At 39.4% G+C, this 20224-nt stretch overlaps 1 long non-coding RNA gene across 1 annotated transcript in view; it reads right to left on the bottom strand.

Annotated features, from left to right (window-relative positions):
* LOC121314585 overlaps positions 1-20224 on the bottom strand; it is a 141921-nt gene that overhangs the window by 16889 nt on the left and 104808 nt on the right. Inside the window, exon 3 of the long non-coding RNA XR_005950122.1 lies at positions 19525-19628. This is a non-coding gene — a long non-coding RNA (uncharacterized LOC121314585). The remainder of the gene's footprint in view (positions 1-19524; positions 19629-20224) is intronic.

The following is a 20224-nucleotide window of genomic DNA, read 5'->3' as shown; positions in this document are numbered from 1 at the left end:
CTGGAAACTGTTATTTTTGTAAGTTTTGCTTTTTATCTTTTTTGTGTTTAAATTGCTTTGTTTTGGCCCTTGTGCCCTTTCATTTTGTGTTTATTTATAATAAAATAGTTATTTTTTTGAACTGCAGTCTGTCTCTGGGCCTCTATCCACTCGCCAGCCTGCCACAGAGCCATCCATCTTTCTAACAAACTGATATCCCAACAAGTCTTCTATAAATTTAATGGAAGATTAATGAAACATGGAGGTCACCATTGCAAAAACGTCTTTCTTGTGTGGGAAAAATGTCCCATACTGTCAAATTGTTGTAAATGGGATCAGGCTTACCACTGCTTTTGTTGGACAGATTACTTACTAATATGCCTGTATCTGAAGAACGGTTTTATCAATTCAGTGATAACAAGATACAAGGGATCTGTTAGGGGTAAAATAGGCAGTACATTTCACACTCAATCCCAGCCAATGCTTGCTGTTAAACAAGGGAGTCTTCCCAGAGACAGCGAGTGGAAGTGACAGCGTGGGAGAAGTACAGGAGTGGAAAAGTGCAGAGCAGTTTAGAAGCAGTAAGGAGAAATTGCATCTTTAATTGCTTTAATCAGAAAACACAGGACATTGGGGAAACACAGCAGCAGCTCAAAGTCAAACAGCCGCGTATGTTTTTCTGATAACAAACAAGCCGAAACTCGGAGCAGCTGATTCAAATTCAGTGCCGTACTGAGACACGGGCGAGGGGAGAAGCCAACAGCACAGCAGAACAACGCAATTAAACAAGGCAGTCTTCCCAGCGACAGCGAGTGGAAGCGACAGCGAGTGGGAGAAGTACAGGCATGGAAAAGTGCAGAGCAGTTTAGAAGCAGTTTGAAAGCAGGTTGACGGCTGCAGAAGAAACTAAACTTAAAAAAAACCCCTCAACATGGTCTTCAAGCCAGTAATCTGTGACACCTGCTTGATGTGGGAAATCCGAGAAAACCCAGTGGAGCTAAACCAAGTGTGCGTAAAGTGCCGCGCGATTCAGGACTTGCATAAACTAGTAAGTATGCTAGAAATGAAGCTGGAAGAAGTGCAACAGCAACAGGATCTTGAGGAACTAGCACACCCGCAATTCATGGAAGTCTGCATCACCCCTAACAGACTGAAAGCCACCAGGGAAATAGAAGGTCAGAACAGCTGGGTTCAGGTAGGCAGAAGCAGGGAAAAAAAGAAACTTCGTCAAACAAAACCACCAGAAATCAAAACAAACAACAAATTTGAGTCACTTCAGAATTTTGATGAGCAGAACCAACAACAAGAGAATGAAAGGAACAACATCCAGGACCCTATTGACAGTGGTGACCAGACAGCAAAAAGAAGGGAGGTCATGATTGTTGGGGACTCCATATTGAGAAACACAGCAAGTTCAATTCGCAGTTTGGACCCCCTTACTACAACAGTGTGCTGCCTTCTGGGAGCCTCGGTCAAGCACATCACTGAGAACGTGGACAGGCTCCTAGAATGAACAGGACACAACCCGGTAGTAGTCGTCCACATTGGTACAAACAACATTGGAAGAGACAGACCAAAAACCCTGTAAAACAAATTCAGAGAGCTAGGAAGGAAATTAAAAGAGAAAACCAAAACTGTGGTATTTTCTGGTATACTACCGGCACCTTGCAAAGGACCATATGGACAGCTGGAAATAATTAATCAAAATGCATGGCTGAAGACGTGATGCACACGGGAAGGCTTCACCTATCTTGATCATTGGACCACATTCTACAACGAGGACTATCTGTATAGACGGGACGGACTGCACTTAAATAACAAGGGAACCAGTCTACTTGGAGAAAAGATCCTCGAGCAGGTTCAGAAGCATTTAAACTAGAAAGGAAGGGGGGAGAAATCAACAAAAAAACAGAAGGGAGACCGCATCAAAACAAGGACAGCAATTCAGGTAAGACAACCATTTAATGTATTTATCTAAATGCTAGAAGTATCAGAAAGAAAATTCTAGAACTTGAAGCCACTGCACTAACAAGTAACTATGATGTGATAGGTGTTACTGAAACTTGGTTGTCTGAGAGTGATGGGGACGAATATAATATTTGTGGGTATACACTGTATAGGAAAGATGGGCAGGACAGAAGAGGAGGAGGGGTAGCGCTATACATAAGAAACAGTCTTGAAGCCCAGGGGTTAAACATGGACAAAGAAAATAAAGCTGAATCAATATGGGTCAGAATAACAGACAAAAATTCAAAGGGCATAATAATAGGAGCATGCTATAGACTGCCAGATTCAGACGGTGAACAAAATAATCTGTTATACAATGACATTAGAAATGCGTGTAGCAAAGGAGAAGCCATACTAATGGGGGATTTCAACTTCCCCCATATAAAATGGGAAAACCCAGTAGGTAGCATGAAGGATAAAATTGAAATGGTGGAAGCGACAAATGACTGCTTCCTAACACAATTTGTCAAGGCACCGACTAGAGGGGAGGCATGCCTTGATTTATTCTTTTCAAATAACGAAGACAGAATAACTAAAACAGAGGTCAGAGAACCACTAGCAACCACTAGCACTGTTTTTCCAATGTTACAACAGCAAGAGAACTTTCGAAGTTGAGGTTAAATGTTTAAGAGATACAAATGGCAAAATCGTAGATGAAGAAAAAAAATAGCAAATATATTAAATGATTACTTTTCACAAGTTTTCACAAAGGAAGATACGGACAACATGCCCCACATGTCATCCAGTTCCTATCCAGTTTTAAATAACTTTAGCATAACCGAGGCAGAAGTGTTAAAGGGACTAGGAGCTCTTAAAATAAACAAATCCCCTGGGCCGGATGAGATCCTCCCAATAATACTCAAAGAAATGAAATAAGTAACATACAAACCGCTAACCAAGATCATGCAACAGTCTCTTGACACAGGGGTGGTACCGACAGACTGGAAAATTGCAAACGTAATACCGATCCACAAAAAGGGAAACAAAACTGAACCAGGTAACTACAGACCAGTAAGCCTGACCTCTATTATATGCAAACTTATGGAAACTATAATAAGATCCAAAATGGAAAATTACCTATATGGTAACAGGGTCCTGGGAGACAGTCAACATGGTTTTAGAAAAGGGAGATCGTGTCTAACTAACTTGCTTGATTTTTTTGAGGATGCAACATCGATAATGGATAATTGCAAAGCATATGGCATGGTTTATTTAGATTTCCAGAAAGCTTTTGATAAAGTTCCGCACAAAAGATTAATTCTCAAACTGAACGCAGTTGGGATTCAAGGAAACACGTGTACATGGATTAGGGAGTGGTTAACATGTAGAAAACAGAAAGTACTGATTGGAGGAAAAACCTCAGAATGGAGTGTGGTAACCAGTGGTGTACCACAGGGATCAGTATTAGGTCCTCTGCTATTCCTAATCTACATTAATGATTTAGATTCTGGTATAGTAAGCAAACTTGTTAAATTTGCAGACGACACAAAAATAGGAGGAGTGGCAAACACTGTTGCAGCAGTAAAGGTCATTCAAAATGATCTAGACAAGATTCAGAACTGGACAGACACATGGCAAATGACATTTAATAGAGAAAAGTGTAAGGTACTGCACGCAGGAAATAAAAATGTACATTATAGATATCATATGGGAGATACTGAAATTGGAGAAGGAATCTATGAAAAAGACCTAGGAGTTTTTGTTGACTCAGAAATGTCTTCATCTAGACAATGTGGGGAAGCTATAAAAAAGGCTAACAAGATGCTCGGATACATTATGAAAAGTGTTGAATTTAAATCAAGGGAAGTAATGTTAAAACTGTACATTGCACTAGTAAAGCCTCATCTTGACTATTGTGTTCAGTTCTGGTCACCTCGCTATAAAAAAGATAATGCTGCTCTAGAAAGAGTGCAAAGAAGAGCGACCAGAATTATTCCGGGCTTAAAAGGGACAGGCAGGCTAAACAGGCTAAAAGAATTGAATCTGTTCAGTCTTGAACAAAGAAGACTACGCGGCAACCTAATTCAAGCATTCAAAATTCTAAAAGGTATTGACAATGTCGACCCAAGGAACTTTTTCGACCTGAAAAAAGAAACAAGGACAGAAATTACACAGAAATTGTGAGGGTCTGGAATCAACTCCCCAGTAATGTTGTTGAAGCTGACACCCTAGGATCCTTCAAGAAGTTGCTTGATGAGATTCTGGGATCAATAAGCTACTAACAACCGAAAGAGCAAGATGGGCCGAATGGCCTCCTCTCGTTTGTAAACTTTCTTATGTTCTTATATAGACGCACTCTAACTCAACAACAAAGAATCCATTGAGGCATGCCATCATTGTCATCGGTTGAGGGGTTTCTTCTCCCTACTCTGAACCCCATGTGAACCGCAGCATGGCGGGTGCAATCCTCCAGCAGACCACCATCTGCTGTTCCAGTAAACACGGTGATCTTTGACTCCCCCTCAGAGGGTTGCCTGGGCCATGGCTCTCGCACAGACAGGGTGTAGAAAGGAAGGACACTATGAATGCCATGGCTGACAAACCAGACTACAGAGATCAGAGAGATTATGCCTCATTTGCTCACCAAGCTCTGCCAAAAGCAACACCATTTAACTGCAGGTACTCAAAACCCCAAATTATTATTTTTTTCTCGTTCAGGAATCTGTCTTAAAAGAAGGCTATTCATAATGTAAATGTGATGGGGAGAACTAGCACCGTTTGGCTCATTTTTTCTTATTTTACTCCAGCTCAGAGGGCTGAAGGACAGATTCCACTGAAATTATGAGAAACGGGGTTCCAGGTGTACAAACGTTTCCCTGGTGTGTGCTGCAGCAGAAGTAAGGTTAAAAGGCTACTGATCTCGGGTTATAGTTGTTTTACACAGGGAGCTTATGTTAAGGGCATGTTTAAAAAAAAATGCATGTCTGTTGTTACGCTTATCACTGTCAGATGAGTGCAAACCAGTTTTTTTAATGACAGTGTAGCTAAAATGATCATTTTGGAAGTGATTTTTAAAGTCTCTAATGTGGTTCATAACCACTGTACTCCCTTCCCTGGCTCCAGTGTTCACCTGCAACATGTGTATAAAAGAGCTTAACAGCCTTCCACTGCACCGTGCTGGTAGACAAATATATATATATATATAATATATATATATATATATATCTATTATATTATATATATATATATATATATTATATATGGACCATATACTGATTGAAAAATAACATGTTTACTGCACTGTGTTTACTTCTCTTTCTACAAGACTGAAGGAGGAAAACATTCTGTAATCAGTTAAACCTTTTTGTGTACTTAAAAAAAACACCTCAAAATACACATTACAATGATAACTTGAAATGGCAATTTAGAATTACATTTCTAAAAAAAAAAGAATCAGTCACAAACATGTTTATATCTATACTACTCCAGATGAGATATCACTAATGCCTAAAATAGATTATCTACAGTGGGTTGCGAAAGTATTGACCCCCCCTTGGAATTTTTCCTATTTTGTTTCCTTACAACCTGGAATTAAAATGGATTTTTCTTTGGATTTCATGTAATGGACATACACAAAATAGTCCAAATTGGTGAAGTGAAATGAAAAAAATAACTTGTTTAAAAAAATTCTAAAAAATAAATAACGGAAAAGTGGTTCGTGCATATGTATTCACCCCCTTTGCTATTAAGCCTCTAAATAAGATCTGGTGCAACCAATTACCTTCAGAAGTCACATAATTAGTTAAATAAAGTCCACCTGTGTGCAATCTAAGTGTCACATGATCTGTCACATGATCTCAGTATATATACACCTGTTCTGAAAGGCCCCAGAGTCTGCAACACCACTAAGCAAGGGGCACCACCAAGCAAGCGGCATCATGAAGACCAAGGAGCTCTCCAAACAGGTCAGGGACAAAGTTGTGGAGAAGTACAGATCAGGGTTGGGTTATAAAAAAATATCCAAACTTTGAACATCCCACGGAGCACCATTAAAGCCATTATTAAAAAATGGAAAGACTATGGCACCACAACAAACCTGGCAAGAGAGGGCCGCCCACCAAAACTCACAGACCAGGCAAGGAGGACATTAATCAGAGAGGCAACAAAGAGACCAAAGATAACCCTGAAGGAGCTGCAAAGCTCCACAGCGGAGATTGGAGTATCTGTCCATAGGACCACTTTAAGCCGTACACTCCACAGAGCTGGGCTTTACGGAAGAGTGGCCAGAAAAAAGCCATTGCTTAAAGAAAAAAATAAGCAAACACATTTGGTGTTCGCCAAAAGGCATGTGGGAGACTCCCCAAACATATGGAAGAAGGTACTCTGGTCAGATGAGACTAAAATTGAGCTTTTTGGCCATCAAGGAAAACGCTATATCTGGCGCAAACCCAACACCTCTCATCACCCCGAGAACACCATCCCCACAGTGAAGCATGGTGGTGGCAGCATCATGCTGTGGGGATGTTTTTCATTGGCAGGGACTGGGAAACTGGTCAGAATTGAAGGAATGATGGATGGCGCTGAATACAGGGAAATTCTTGAGGGAAATCTGTTTCAGTCTTCCAGAGATTTGAGACTGGGACGGAGGTTCACCTTCCAGCAGGACAATGACCCTAAGCATACTGCTAAAGCAACACTCGAGTGGTTTAAGGGGAAACATTTAAATGTCTTGGAATGGCCTAGTCAAAGCCCAGACCTCAATCCAATTGCGAATCTGTGGTATGATTTAAAGACTGCTGTACACCAGCGGAACCCATCAAATTTGAAGGAGCTGGAGCTTTTTTGCCCTGAAGAATGGGCAAAAATCCCAGTGGCTAGGTGTGCCAAGCTTATAGATACATACCCCAAGAGACTTACAGCTGTAATTGCTGCAAAAGGTGGCTCTACAAAGTATTGACTTTGGGGGGGTGAATACTTATGCACGCTCAAGTTTTCTGTTTTTTTGTCTTATTTCTTGTTTGTTTCACAATAAAAAATATTTTGCATCTTCAAAGTGGTAGGCATGTTGTGTAAATCAAATGATACAAACCCCCAAAAAATCCATTTTAATTCCAGGTTGTAAGGCAACAAAATAGGAAAAATGCCAAGGGGGGTCAATACTTTCGCAAGCCACTGTATTAAACAGTGTATACCAAAGGGGCTATAACTCTATCCCCTTGTGTTACGTACTTATAACAAACCTAAAACAGCAGATTGTAAAGAATGACCAGTGTGTACAGTTGGGACTCCAACTCATTTGTAAATGTACAGGTCTTCAAATTCATCCTAGCCTGCTTTGACACTGTCCATTGTAAATAGATGCCTACTCAGTGATGAGGGTTTAGTGATTTAAACTTAGGCGAGGCTCATTAGAAATATTTTTGCTTAAAACTTCTGGTATAGGGAAAAGGTTCCAACTGCCAAAGTACAAATTATTCCAAAGCCTAGATGCTCATGATTAAGAATAACAAGTATATAGGGTAAAATGCCTTTTCAGTATGTGATTAAGTATGGTGCAAAGGTAGTGCACAATGTGCTAGCATTTTAGTTTTAAAAAAAAAAAAAGTAGAAATTAAATGGTAACATGCACGTTAACATCAAATGCATTGCACATGCCTGAATCCCCTGGTCTAATTGGGATCCGGACTGCCGTACATGGCTAATTAAAGCTCCTACAAAGCCCATGTGTTATAAAAATTGGTGCTAATTTGTTTCTTTTATGGGTATAGCTGTAGTCCCATGGCTTAATCTCTGGTATTTCAGAGGTTTTAAACTAACAACTGCAGCCATTTAACCTTCAAACCTTCAAATGGAAAGCTCCTTAAAAATGTATTGTGTTAAAAAAGCAGGCTGTGGCATTTAGCCTGCTTTAAAATGTTTACAAGGGGGAAGGATAAAAAGCCGGTTCAATCGCAACAGTGATCTTGTTACTGGAAGCCAAAGTTTCAGATCAGGACTTCCACTTGACAGTTAAAGTGTCAAGACATAGCTATAATACAAGGCAACTAAATGTCCTACTGCTATAAAGCCTTTGTTATCAACCTTGGTTATCAGTTATTCTGCATTCCTGTGGTAAAATAAACAAAAGTTTAATTCTTAAAAAAAAGAAAAAGAAAACAGGACCATAATAAATAATTCAGTTAAAAAGTGAACTTTTGTTCTAAAAAGATGCTGCTAGTTGTTTGCAGAAAATCAATTTAGCTAACAGATATTGAAAAGTTACAAATGTTATAAGTGGCCACTGTTGAACGTATGTACTAAGAGTCGCCATGGAAACAGCTGGAATCATCAGTGGAACGATTACGAATTTGTAGGCCGGACAGTACCAAAATAATACCAGTTTGTCCTGACACTGAATGGCATCATCAGTGCTTGTTCTGAAGAGTGTATGATTTTTAATTGTGGCAAGGTTCAGCTTTTTTTTTCTGGTTTCTGAAAAACCCTGGAATGCTTGTAAATGAGGGACACTATCCATTGCACATGTGACTAGAATGGGAACTGAGAGAGGCATTATATTTCTTACAAATTATAAGACACAAATAACCCAATAAAACGGTCAGTGGCAGTCTTTACAGTCTTAGTGACTCCAGTGTTTAGGTAAACAAAGGAGAGGGAAAAAAAAACAAAACTTGGCATAATTGCTTCAGCTGCCAATTGATACTTGAAACTCTTTCCCACAAGTATGCAGATACCGGCACAGAGAGCCTAGTGCTGCATGTCATTCCCCAGGAGTCCCACTTACCTGCTCTTTTATCAGCCAAGAAAAATGAACAAAAAAAACACCGGATGTCATTATTGCTGCTAAAATGGTATTTTAATTCATTTAGATTCTTGGTCTCTATGACAACCAGGTAATACAAATACAGGTGCGGAGAAGGATCTATATTTAAATACGGTTAAACAAAATCCCTTGCGTTGTTCAACCCAGTAGAAAAAGGCTGTTGGTTTTGTGTGACCATGCACTCCAATTCACTGCACTGCAGTAACACACTAACTGGCCAAAGAATTATAATGGCCTGCTACCGAAGCCCACAAAGCACAGCTGCCAGTGCATTGTGTGAATGTCTTGTCCACGGATTTGGATCTCCAGAGCACGAACATGACTGGAACATGACTACAATCATTTATGTACAATGCAGTATACATGTATGGGAACTTCTAAATTGACTAACATGCTAAAATTCTTTGAACTCTTTGCTGTTCGTGCGTTTGGTTCTGTACCATCTCTAATTCACCTGGACTTTTTTACTTCCAGATTAGAAAACAGGACACTCATGGCCAGACAGAGGAATACAGAGAAATATAGACAACATATACAGACATCACCAGGGAGTGGATGAGACTCATAGTATGCAGAAACAATTTTTCATCCTATCTTTTCAACATGGAGCCACTGTTCATTTTTTCTCTAAAACCCCCTGGTGTAAAGAGTTTGTTTTATTTCAGCCTACACCTTGGGACAGGTGACTAAACTTACCTGAGCTCAATTAACTTCTATTCACCAAAACTGTCAATCTGTGCTAAGAAAATAGGGCCTTGCCTGAGTGCTCAATTAAAAAGAATTAGAGTTGAGACATATGTAGGGTGGTCTCCCGTTCTAGAGCTGTAGATTCACTGTTACATCACCATAGAGAATTGCAGCTCTGTGTCACAACATGCCTGTTGAACAATGTGTGGGCAAGAGAGACCATTCTCTTCCACTGCTTAGCACATAATCTGTTTTATTTCATCTCCACAAACAGACAAGACAAAAGGTACAATTGAATATCTTGGAAATTCTGGTGCCTTCCCACAGTGTGCTACAGAGCTGTCCAAAAGGTGCTACACAAATTAGAATTGAGGTCAAAATGTTAATTAAGGTGGTAATTGCATGCACACTTATTACACATACATACTTGGGTTTAGTTTTACAATGAGGTCAACTTCAGATCATCACGTCATCTTTCCTTCATTGTAACATTGATCTTCTGTCTATGCAATTGCCTGTAATTGTTCATATACTGTTCTTAGTGGGGAAGCAATAGCTGCAGTAGTACTGGTATGTTCATCATTAGGCCAGCCTAGGTAAAATTTGGGGTAATTTCAGATTTGGTGCTGAAAGAAAAAATAGAATTATCCTTCTTACTTATACACACAATTTGAGAATTTTTCACCCTTTGTTGCCTTATAGCCTGGAATTAAAATGCATTAAAATTGTTTTTGTTTTTTTGTTTTTTCATTTATCTACACATCCTACCCCACAACTTCCAAGTGAAAAAAATATTCTAGAAATTTGTAGAAAATTACTTAAAAATAAAAACTGAAATAGCTTGGTTGGATAAGTATCCACCCCCTTGTAATAGCAATCCTAAATAAACTCAGGTCTAACCAATCACCTTCAAAATCACACAACAAGTTAAGTGGCCTCCACCTGTGTTAAATTGTAGTGATTTACATGATTTCAGGGTAAATTCAGAAGTTCCTGTAGGTTTCCTCTGCTGGGTACAGCATTTCAAAGCAAAGACTCAACCATGAGCACCAAGGCACTTTCTAAATAACTCCAGCACAAAGTTGTTGAAAAGCACAGATTGGTATAAAAAATATCAATGGCACTGACTATCCCTTGGAGCACGGTCGAGATGATTATTAAGAAGTGGAAGGTGTATGGCATCACCAAGACCCTGCTTAGATCAGGTCATCCCTCCCAACTGGATGACCAAGCAAGAAGGAGACTGATCAGAGAGCCTACCAAGAGGCCAATGTCAACTTTGCAAGAGCTACAAGCTTTTATGGCCAAGACTGGTCAAAGTATGCATGTGACAACAATATCCCAAGCACTCCACAAATCTGGCCTATATGGTAGGGTGGCAAGAAGGAAGCCATTACTCAGAAAAGCCCACCTTGAATCCTGTTTGAAGTATGCAAAAAAACTCTCAGGAGATTCTGTAGCCATGTGGCAAAAAGTTTTATGGTCTGACGAAACTAAAATGGAACTTTTTGGCCTAAATGCAAAGCATTATATTTGGCAAAAACCCAACATAGTGCATCACCCAAAGAACACCATCCCTACTGTGAAGCATGGTGGTGGCAGCATCATATTATGGGGATGTTTGTCATTGACAGGGATTGGGGCACTTGTCAGGATAGAAGGGAAAATGAATGGAGAATAGTATAGAGAAGTCCTTGAGGAAAACCTGCTGCCCTCTGCAAGAAAGCTGAAACTGGGATGGAAGTTCACCTTTCAGCATGACAACAACCCAAAGCACACAGCCAAAGCTACACTGGAGTGGATAAGGAACAAAAAGGTAACTGTCCCTAAGTGACCCAGTCAGAGCCCCAACCTAAATCCAATCAAAAATTTGTGGCATTAGTTGAAGATTGCGTCCATCAGTGCTCCCCAAGGTACGTGATAGAGCTTGAACAGTTTTGTAAAGAAGGATGGTGAAATATTGCCAAATCTAGGTGTGCAAAGTTGGTAGAGACCTATCCCAACAGACTCACAGCTGTAATTGCTGCCAAAGGTGCTTCCACCAAGTATTAACTCAGGGGGGTGGAGACTTATCCAATTATGATCTTTCAGTTTTGTGTGTGTGTGTGTGTGTGTGTGTATATATATATATATATATATATATATATATATATATATATATATATATATATATATATATATATATATATATATATACTAGGACTATGTAGTATATTTAAACATTTGTAACATAGCATCGTCCAATTGAAAAATGGGTTAAAAACCTTTGGAGAAAATTTATAAGAGTACTGTAGGACAAACTGAAAAACGTTAGGTTGTTATCCAACATAGTGGTTCCCTGACAGGGAATGTACCTTACCATTATGAGTACCCTTACTCATGGAATACGCTTTGATTTATTTAGTCAATAGTTTTTAGCGTGGACCCGTTCAAAGCTGCTCTCAGTCGCATGACCCTGGTGGAATGGGCAGTGAGCTTTTCAGGAGGGGGCAAGTTGGCCAACTCATAGGCAGTCCTGACTCTGCTATCCATTTGTACAGCAACTGCTTAGACAAGGCTTGACCATGGGACTTCTCCCCATAGCAGACAAAAAATAGTTTGGACTACCTCCAACTTTTCGTCCTGTCATCGAAGTACACCAGGGCCCACACTGGGCAAAGTGCTGCCACTCCTTGTCAGACTGGATGGAAAGCCTTCAATTCCACAGGCTGGTTGAAATGGAATCCTGTGATCTTTCAGCAAAAAGGCAGGATTGGTACAGAACGTAAACTTTGTCCTGGCCTCTGTAGAAATTAAGCAGGCTCTCACTATGGAGAATGCCTGCATCTCACTAACCCACTTTGTAGAGGTGATAGCAAGCAAGAAAGCTGCTTTGAGCGATACATATTTCAGCTGAGCTGAATGTACGGACTCAAATGGAGGCTTCAAGCACCACATTCAGCCTTCAGCAAGGAACAATGTCCTTCATAGGCGGCCGAAGTCAGCGAGCCATTTTCAAAAATCGCCCTGCCAGGAAGTGAGCCACTGGGGAGAAATGGCTGCCAAATAGACCTTTAATGTGGAGGTGGATTTCACCTCGTCAAATAGGTCCTACAAAAATTGCAGTATTACTGCCATGGGACAAGTCGTGGGGTCAAACCCATGAGACAGACACCACTTTTGGAAAACACCCCACTTGTACCCGTACTGGGAAAGCATGGACGGTGCTCTGGCATTCTGCAGGGTGTCAATAACCCCGTTGGAAAGTCCCAGATGGCTCAAATGCAGCCATTCAGGGGCCAGACCCAGAGCTGCAGGCTCGATTGGTCAGGATGCCATAAAGTCCCCCGTGCCTGACTGAGCAGGTCGCAACACTGTCAATAGGTGAATAACCTGCTGTTGAATCAGGTCTGCAGAGGGACATGCGCAGGAGGCCCAACAGTGAAGAGCCGGTCTGAACAATAGTAAGACCCCAGATGTCTGTGGTGCACTGACGCCAATAGTCCAGATGGCTCCCTGAGAAGGAATGGCTTATGTCTCTGTGCAGGGTGCCTAGCGTGCCAGTCAGTTTGTTGCTGGTTTACAGACTGGAGGTGGTCAATTGGGAAGAAGACAAAACAGCTCCTCAGTAGATTCCCACATGCAGTGAGAGTGCTGCAGTATCTCGTCCACTGCAGGACCAAACTTATGCCCTGGAGTCAGGCCGTCCAACAGTGCTGCCTTCATACAGTTATCAGCATAGACAGATTTCTACCTATAGCTTGTCCGTTGAGCTTGGACACACGGAACAGGTTCTTGTTAACCAGACGCAGCTCATCCAGCTGTTGTGGTGAGGACCTGTTGTTCCCAGAAAGGGACCGATAGCAAATGCGGCTGGTAGGCTATGCTACCAGAGTTAGAATTGTCTAGCCATGCGGCGAATGCAGTGGTTGAATAAGCTCTCTTGAGGATCACTTCACAGACCCAGCACTGCTTGTTAGACAGGTGCACTAAATCAGGCGCCTGGACCTAAGCGGCAGTAGAAGCCTGAACCGGTGGAAAATGGGCCAGACCCAGCTTCTTGGCATCATGCACCCTATATTATAGGGCTTCCAGTAGACTACCAGGATGCTGTCAGAATTGCATAGCCATGCGGCAAACACACTAGCTGAATAACCTCTCTTGAGGATCACCTCAGAGACCCGGCACTGTTTTTTAGGGCAGGTAAGCGTCCTTAAAAAGGCACAGTAAATCAGACGCCTGAACCAAGGAGGCAATAGCTGAGGGTTAGCTGTTCCTTAACCATGCGCTTTTAAAAAGGGACACAAAACTTGCAGAAGCTGCGATTAGTTAGTGCCTCATGGCTCAAGGCAGTAAAAGCACCTGCTATGCTTGTCCTCAATAGGCAGGCTGATCTTGTATGTCTCACAGGGATAAAACCCAGGCATGATGCAAGTAGCAAGCAATGCAGCGTACAAATACAGTTGTATAGATGCTGCCTTAATCTGGTTATAGATATCGACCAGGCGAGTCATTGGCTTTAGCACTGTGACAGTATCGGGATGGTACTGGTACCGGTGCGGTACTGAGCCAGGAGTGGAGTGGGTCGGTGACCTCAGTACTGGTTCGGTACGGGTCCATCAGTAAGCAGTCACTGCAGGTGGCAATGTACAGGGATACCCACCTGAAAAAGCCATTTTAGGTTTGAGTTAAGACTTTGGAGTTTACATTAGTGGGGTTCCCGTAGTTAAACCAGGCACAGACCATAATAACAGTGAGTAAGTTAGAGAATCAGTGAGCGATGGAGAACCCGCCATTAAGCAATACATACCTTAGTGTTCTTGTTTCTTGTGCTCCTCCAGATAGAGAAAGAAAGATATATAAATAAAGGATTGTTCATTTTGAAGCCGGACTGCATTGTTTATTTCAACAAGTACTACACTGGTAATATTATAGTATTGCATAGCCTTCGATTGCGTCTCCATCTTCTGACGCATAGATGTCGCAGTTTCTCTTTTCTTCAGTAAACAAAATTATTTTTCTTTTAAAAGCTGCTTTAAAAAATGTTCATGAAGTTTGCCGTCGAGCCATTTAAATATACCGGTACTGTGCCGAGAGTAATATCTGTAGTGGGCAGTACTGTGTACAATTGGTCTTGTTCAAGCGCACCAGAATGATTGACATGCGCAAATGTAAATTGGTACCCTAACTAAAAACCTTGAATCCAAGTCGCTCCCTCCAAAATTGAACTTTTATTTTGGCCACAAAAGTTTGACTTAAATTCAAGTAAATACGGTAACATATGATTTGTGTAAAAACACAATAAATGCAAAATTTTTAGCAGATAGAAGCAACAAGTACTTATCTGAAGTAGGCTCTCTGGTCAAGTCAGTCTTGAAAGGAAAAATGGCACTGAGATCTGTGAACGCAGTCCATTTATGTCCTCAGGGGCTGGCCATGACTGCATCACAGCTTTGATATATCTTATTCAGGTTTCGGGTCTATACAAGGTAAACATCCATATGGTAATGGTTACATTCCGTACTTAAAAGTAAAACACACTACTCCTAGCAGGGTGATCAAATGCATTTTTAGGTTTAAACAAAAAAAAAAAAAAAATCTAAATGGATTTTATTAATCAGTTTTAACCTAACAAAGATACCTGAAACTAAAACTTTAAAAAAGTTTTTTAGGCCATTAAAAAAAAGCTTTTTTTGAACAAAAAATGGCTCATTATTTAACCAAAAGTCCATCTTGGATTTACAGAATGGTGAACTAATTGAGTTTCAATAGTTAACATTTTTTAAATTATGATATTACAATAATTTAACAATTTAAATAAAAAAAGTGAGCATGCGCTGCATTGTTTTGTTAAAATAGCAAATCGCTGACTTGGTTGTACCTCTAAAAACCTCTCACTGTAAATTGCCTGTCAAAAATGGAAAGCATCACTTAAGCAGCTGCCTCAGTCCATACTGCAATAAAATGTGTAGGAGTCATTTAAAAGGGTAATGTTTTATTTTCAACATATCAAGATATGATCATTAAATGTATGAGTGCCCTTATGATCCACACTGCCCCATCAAGAAATATATATAATGAAATGTCCTTTCTCTTCATCCACGAATAGGACTAGATCCAACCAATGTGAGCGATAAAAATATCAGGTGTACTTGCAGGCCATTAGAAAAAATAAATAAAAATCGATAACATAACGACAAAAAATACGTTTTAAAAATGCTGTTTTGTTAATTTATTTTATAGAGAAGCACAAGGCAACGTTGTTATAATGCAGTGTTACATTTTGTAGAACGTTCATTTTAGAGTGCTTATATATATGAAAGGATACGAAAAAAAACCCCAGTTAAAATCAATTTAAATGATAATTAATTGTTCTGTAACATTGAAGTATAGATGCAATAAGACCCTCCACATGGGGATTTATCAAACAATATGGACCATTTGGTTGTAATAGCGCCCTCGCCTAACTCTAAAGTTAGTTTTCAAATACATTTTAATTGTAATCGGATCAAACCGGCTTAGGTCATAAAGAACCTCCTGTTTAAGGTCACTGTATAAGGCATCTACTGTTTCCCTGGTATCACTCCCTTTGGGAGGTGATGACATCATGTAGTTTTCTGTCTAGGTGGGTGTTGTGCTTGGAGGCTGGCACCACCCTGTTGTCAAGACAATGATGTCATAGTAATATAACTCCCTTCCCCAAAAGTATATGTGAAGCAATAACCGGGTATTTCCTTCCACCAAGGACCCTGTGTTAGTGAGTGATTTGCTAAAGAGTTTTATGGTAAGACTGCATTTTTTTTGAAGAGAAGTATACTGGGGGAAGAGTGGCCAGGTTACAGTTCATTTTTGTGTTCAACGTTTTTTGTCAAACCTTAAGAGAACTGGGATTGGTCAGAAGCTATATCATAACACTCAGTTGAATTTGCCACAGAAGTCTGCATTTCTGAGGTTATAGTACGACTTAAATCTAGTTTGCTCACTTCTCCTTACACAGTGGGTAGTCAGTCTTTCATCACAGCTTTCCAATATGTATCAAAAACCTTTTCCAAATCAATATCACAACCTGTTGTTTAACAAAATTCTAGTGAAGGCAACTGTTTGTGCACTACTGTATGTTTAGTCTTTCAGAATCAGAACAATCAGATTTCACAATGCATGAAACTTTCAGAGAGCAGGTGACCTACAACAGCTATGTCACAAACTGCCAAGAAATAGTAGCCTTACTTTGAAATAACAACTGGTTTCAAAGACACATATATTAGCATTTATTGCACCTTTTTAAAGTGATCTTGCTTTTTTTTTCATTAGTGCTGAAAGAATGAATCTATAGATAAAAACTTCTAAATTTAGGAATATCATCTTGACCTAAAATACTAGTGAAAAACATCTCTTAATATCTCCTTTGAAACAGATATAAACAAAACACTTTTTTGATCTCAAGGTAACTGTCTGGTAAAGCTGCAGGGCAGAGTTGCATGAGAAATCTGAATCAATCAATCTCATCAATGTATATTTGGAATAACTAGCAAAGCTTTAAGTGCTGGAGTATTAATAGTATTAAAACTATAATTTGACTAAACAATCATTAAAAATAGTTTTACACTGTTAGCACTGTGTTTATAGTTAATTAAGGCTTCAATTAATTCAGTTATGGCTATATTAATTTGATTTACAATGACTTCCTTGTAGAGCCACTTATGCATATTCTTTGTTCTGGTAAAGATGTGCCATATGGATCAATTTTTTGAACATCTGTTAACTTCATGTTTATACTGCAAAATGGTTCTGTTTGATTCATTTAAAGAGTAGAAGATCTCAACAGCTTAGCCTTGAAACTGATAGACCCACTCTTATGCCATTCTCATTGCACTGTAGTTTTATTCTATATAGTTTTGCTAATAAGGAAGTGTGTCCGGGTAGCCAAAGTGAGGAGACTCAGAGACGGAAAGTGCAGCTAATAAAATACTTTTAATTAAATAATAATCAACACACAAAACAAAAGGGCATGATGGCAAAATAAAAGACACAACACAGTCTAAACAATAACTAATAAACTCCCCCCCCCCCCCCTCCCCTCTCCCTCTCCCTCCCCCTCCTCCTCTCTCCCTCTCCCTCTCTCCCTCTCCCTCTCCCAAACACATCACCAACTAACACTCCCAACCACTCCCTTTTATACAGGTGCTGCAGCTAATTGAGCAATTCGCACCTCATAAGCTGCACACCTTTCATGCATTCCTCACACAAACTCATTCACTCAGATCCATACAGCAGACTCACATCCACTCTAAACACAAAGACAGGCTGCACCCTGTCACAGGGGGTTAATAAATATTTATTAAAATAATTAAAATAAAGTTAGAGGATGGTTTTGGATTCTCTGGTTTGGCTCATTAAAGTAATTGCTTAAATTATGTTGACTATCCCTATCTTTTTTTGTTCCAGACTTCAAATTCACCAGAGAGCAGTTTGTCTTAACCAACCCTCATACCTCCCAGTGTCCCCTGCTACCCAGACAACATTTTTCCCAGTCCATCTATCAGTGTCGAAGATTAGCAGCAGCTGATTAAGGAATGCATATGCTGTATAATCTTGCTAGAGTTGATGTATGCGATTTCTGTAATGGTGTTTAAATCTGTGTTTGACCTTCATTAAAGCTCATCTCCGAGCTGCAAAGGTCTTCCAAAAACAGTGGTGTTATAACTACTTAAGAAATAAAAATCTCCACACCGACAAAGGAATTCTAACAGGCAGATTCTAAGGTGACTTATTAAAAATTAAAAAAATTAAATAAAAAACTCTAAATCATATTGAAATTATTTCTGTGAATCATCCAGAACTTCAAAATGCTCAATCAGGATATTAAGTGAAAACTATACGAAACTAAAAGGTCTTATTTTCAAAGTGTGCCCTCTATTCGTTAACTATTTAAATATATACCTTGGTTTGGTTTTAGTTTTTAAAAATAAACAGTTGTTTTACCTAGGAGTTAATTAACAACTGGAGTAAACGCGTTGAAAATATGACCACAAATCATGCTCTGGTAGCTGCCTTCATTATATGACAAATACAGCAACAAAGCCTCTCACAGTGTGCCATGATAGAGCTTGCTTCATGACTTAAAGATGTCCCACAATCCTTTGAGATTTTACATTACAAATAATTACATAGTATCTGAACATATTTTAGTGTTTGGGCACATCCAAAACTTAGAACAGTTTGTTTGTTTTCTTTTATTTACATTGTCTACATTCCCAAAAAGCAGTAAAGTTAGTGATTACTTCCTTGCTGTGTCAGCATACCATCAAAGAATCTCCAAATGAATTGTAATCTGATCATTTTTACAGTATTTACTTTAGTCCCATCTTCCATTGTAATGTTTGGATATATTGTAATTTCTGGGGTATTAAGCAGCTACAGGCATAATTCAGAAATGAAGATTTTCAGAGTCCGAGAAGTAGTTTGCAAGTTATAGATTTAAAAGTTGAACCAATCCAGGTGTCATCACCACAATTTTTTTTGTTGTTGCTTATATCAATGGAAAGCAATGCTGCCATATTTATAAAAGTGTCAAACACCATTTGTTACCTTTGACAGGTTTGTAAATTTGGATTAGGGTCCAGAACAGCACAGGAAATTTTCAGCATGTAAAACAAATCTGACATGTAAAGGCAAGACAATCATTAGTTTGAGATGCAAAGCATTTGGTATTATTTTGGAGGCTTTTATCTGAGCAGGACAAATGGCTAATGAACAAGTTAAGGAATGTTAGGCATAGCTAGACTTATCTACTGGTACTTAGTTAAAGTACACCCATGAGAAATATGCCATATATTATATATATATATATATATATATATATATATATATAATATATATATATATATATATATATATATATATATATATAATAATAAGTGTAATGAACAACAAGATTTCCAGAAAATGTCGTTAGGATGATATACACATAATATATGCACCCCTTCATTCCCACAAGGACAGACCCATCACACCGGCTCATTTGAGTCTTCTATTATGATAGTTGATGGTGGCTCCAGTGTTCTTGAAGGGTGTAATGTGTTCTAGCAATACATGGTTTAGGGTTTACTTACCTGGTCTTGGGCTCTTCTGGTTGAAAAGAATGCCATTGACGGCAAAAAAGTTCTAGGCCTCTCTAAAATTCACAATGATCCAAAGGCATAAAGCTTGGCTACACCTGAGAGGAGAGGAGAAAATTATAAATAACAACCACAGCAGAGTCAATGCTAGTCGTGTGCAAAATAGAAATGCAATTAGCTCTGAACTGTTGAATGGTGTCAGCTGATAATATTTTACAGGCAAGGCCTTAGATCGACCTTAGATCGGCCTTAGATAATAGGCCACCGGCCAAAATGGTTAAAGGAGTCTTATCTGTGTGGGCAGCATCTACTGGAAGTACAAATGCCTCTTGGGTTTGTTTTCTTATGACTAACAAATTGCCTGAATATAGTGGCTATGTCAATATATTAACACTCATGGGAAGAGGGTGGGGGGGGTGGGCTTAAAATATGCTGACCTTTAATTCAAATGTGGTGACATGTAAAACTACTAGTGCAAAGGTTTGCTTGTAAGCCCCCTTATTGAAGGAAACTCTATCACTCCAGCTTACCTTTCAAACTTGATTACTAAGTGTGTCACATATTTCATACCCAGCCTTTGGGAGACGCCGACTCTTAGGAGACTTTTCATTTAGGCAACAAAGAATATGAAACCTTATCACTTTCTTTACTATCTCCAAAAGCGTCAATCACCAACCTTGTATGATATCAAGAG

Source organism: Polyodon spathula, chromosome 4, assembly GCF_017654505.1.
Source record: "Polyodon spathula isolate WHYD16114869_AA chromosome 4, ASM1765450v1, whole genome shotgun sequence".
NCBI lineage: Eukaryota > Metazoa > Chordata > Actinopteri > Acipenseriformes > Polyodontidae > Polyodon > Polyodon spathula.
Note: the sequence above shows the minus strand (reverse complement) of the source record. Positions and strands in the feature narration are given on the sequence as shown.